Below are 3,393 nucleotides of genomic sequence, written 5' to 3'. Positions count from 1 at the left end.
ACCCCTAATAAAACGTAACTACACTCAGTTATTGTCTTAGTTATGGCTTCTATTGCTGTGATGAAACACTGTAGCCAAAAGCAAGTTGGGGAGGAAAGGGTTTATTCAGCTTACACTTCCACACTGCTGTTCATCACTAAAGGAAGTCAGGACTGGAACTCAAGCAGGGCAGGGCCATGGAGGCAGGAGCTGATGCAAAGGTCAGGGAGAAGTGCTGCTTTCTGGATTGCTCTACGTAGCATGCTCAGCCTGTTTTCTAATAGAAGCCAGGACCACCCAGGTTTGGGATCATGTATTGATCTAAGCTTCACTGAGGGAGTTGGGTAGTGGCTCAGTGTGTTAAACATTCCTGTACAAGCATGAGGAGATGAACTGAGATTTCTAGCGCCTGGGAGGCAGAGCTGGGAATCCCCAGGACAGAGTATGTTTGTAATCCAAGGCGTGGGAGAGTACAGGCAGATTCCTGATGCTCACTGGGAAGCTAGCCTAGCTAACTTGATTAGCTCTAGATTCAGTGAGAGAACCTCTCCCAAACAATAAGGTGAGCAGTGACCTAAGAAGGGCTCTGATGTCACCCTATGACTTCCACATTCACACATTGCATGCCTGACCACATACGCATGTGCACTTACACACTTGAATACCACAGACCCAGCTTGTAAGCTAGGCACAGTGACTGTTACAATTCCATCATTGGCTTACAAACCCGTTTGATCAAAAGGGTTCAATTGTCTGACCTCTATGCAAAGTGTTTCCATTTTCAAGAAAAATATATAAATATGACATATAATACCAATGACATATTGTGTCACTCTGTCATAGTTTGATAATTCCTATTTCATCATATCTGGTGGGTTTATCTGTGATCAAATCTTTGCTGTTACTACATCACTGGGGCGTTAACATACCCATATAGCACTTATATATGTGTGTGTGTGTGGCATATATTCTAACTGGTCCATTAGTCATCTGTTTCACTTCTTTTCTTGGGCTTTCTTATTTGCTAAAATACAACAATATTAAAGCTAAGTAAACGCTAACCTACAGTGGCAAGGAAGTGTTCAGGTGGAAGGACAAGTCCTATGCCTTTCACTTTAAATTGAAAGCCACAAATGACTAAGTATAGCAGTGAAGGCATGTCAAAAGCCATCATAGGCTGCAAGCTCTTTTGTCAGATGGGTAGCCAAGTCATGAATGCAAAGGAAAGTTCTTAAAAGAAACCAAAAGTGCTAAGTAAGTGAACAAAGGAAAGATGATTTAAAAAAAAAATGAAATGACTATATTGCTAGTTTAAAAGAAAGTTTTGATGGATAGAAGATGAAACCAGCCAGGACATTTCCCTTGACGTAAAGCTAACCTAAAGCAACGCCCCACCTGCTTTCCATTCAAGACTTCAGAAGGCTGGAAGAGAATAGGAGACTATAAATGTCCACAGTCTGGTTCATGAGGCTTAAGGACAGAAGTGTCTCCATAACATGAAAGTGCTATGTAGAAGCTCCAGTAAATTCTCGAGAAGACGGAGCTGAGATCATGAAGGAAGATGCTCTCTACTAGGACAAAGACGTCATCTGAGACTTTCACACTACAGAGCAAGGAATGACTAGTGTCAACACATGAAGAATAGACTGATTCTGCTGAGAGGGGCAGAATCAGCTGTCGACTTCAAGTTGAAGCCAAAGTTATTTATCATCTTGAGAATCAGAGGGCCCTAAAGAATTCTGCTAAAACTCCCCTGCTGTGCTCTGTAAGTTAAACAACCAAGCTATAGTAACAGCACATACCTGTGAGAGTGAATATTCTAAACATGGTTTAATGAATGTGTGTGTCCACTGCTGAAACACACAACCCCGAAGAATACTCCTTTCAAGACATTAGTGATTAGTGACAATGTACCTGGACACTGGCTCAGATGTAAGTCACAAATTAAATCAGCATTATTTTCATACCTACCCACAGAGACATACTATACATCCTAGGTCAAGAAGTTATTGTAGCCTTTAGTCTTATTTCCTACTTATTTACTTATGTGCACGTGCAGAGATCAGAGGCCACCTTGCAGGGCGGGATTCTGCTCTTTCACCACGTGGGTTCTGTGACTCTAACTCAGGTTGTCAGCCTTAGTGCCTAGCTCCTTTGTTTGCTGAGCCATCTCTAACAACAAACCTTTTTTTTTGTTTTTTAAGAAATGCATTTCATATAGATATCTCTCTGCTGTAGATAGTGACTTTCAGATCAAACTGGGCAGAGGAATTGGAAAAACACCTGGAAAAGATTCAAGATTCTATGTCATTAAAATTATTGGTGATACTCAGAGAGGGGCCAGAATTGACAGACTTGGAAAACACTAATTACCATCCTTCTCTGTGAATTTGAAAGGTTCAAGACATCAGCTGCAGATGTGGTAAAGGCAGCAAAGGCCTTGAATTAGACTTGGCACTTGGAGTGAGTTGCTGCACTCTTTTAGCCATGAGAAGACAACTTGCATTTTATTGTGAGCAAAAGCAGTAGATTCTTGGGACAGAACCTGTTTCTGGTGAAGACTCTGTGGACATTGTCAAAATAACCAAGCATTTAAAATATAAAAACATAGTTGATAAGGTAGCAGTGGAATTCAAGAAGGTTGACTATAATTTTGAAAATTCTACCATTGGTAAAATGCTTTCAAACAACAGCTCATGCTTAAGGGAAAGATTAGCAAAACAGGGGTCAACCAAAGAGGCAAACTTTATGGTTTTCTTATTATAAGAAAGTCATCATTTCTGTGACTTGACTTGCCATAATATTCACTTAATTGCAGTCTCCTAGAACTAACCCTGCAATGTGTCCTAGAAATACCTACAAACCACCCACATGGAGCTAACTTGATGCCATCATACCCTTAGGTCCTGGGGGGATACTGTGACTCATGCCACTGGGCTGATGCCAATCTCAGCTTCTCTTCATTGATGCCTCTGTGAAACTTAGGGAAATAAGCCACTAAAATCTATGCTATTTTTTATATTATTATTGTTTTGAGTTAAAAGTACTTGTGAAAGAAGAAGGGCATTCCAATCTCTCCTTTTCTTCTGGAACATGAGAGATTAAAGATTTATCTGATGGGGCTGAAGAGATAGCTCAGTGGATAAGAGCACTAGCTGCTCTTCCAGAGGACCTGGGTTCAGTTCCCAGTACCCACATGGAGACTCACAACCACTTTTAACTCCAGTTCCATGGATCAAACACCCTTTTTTGGCTTCCAAAGACATTGAGCACACAAGTGGTGCACAGAGATGCCCACAGGCAAAACACCTATATGAATAAAAAATAAATAAAAATAAAAAAATAAAAACCTTAACAATGACAACAACAGCAAAACTTTACTAAGAGGAGTTCTTCCTGTAGCAGCAGGGGGGA

The sequence above is a fragment of the Mus caroli genome, unplaced genomic scaffold, assembly GCF_978045245.1.
Source record: "Mus caroli unplaced genomic scaffold, Mus_caroli_1 scaffold_9, whole genome shotgun sequence".
Classification (NCBI taxonomy): Eukaryota; Metazoa; Chordata; class Mammalia; order Rodentia; family Muridae; genus Mus; species Mus caroli.
Note: the sequence above shows the minus strand (reverse complement) of the source record.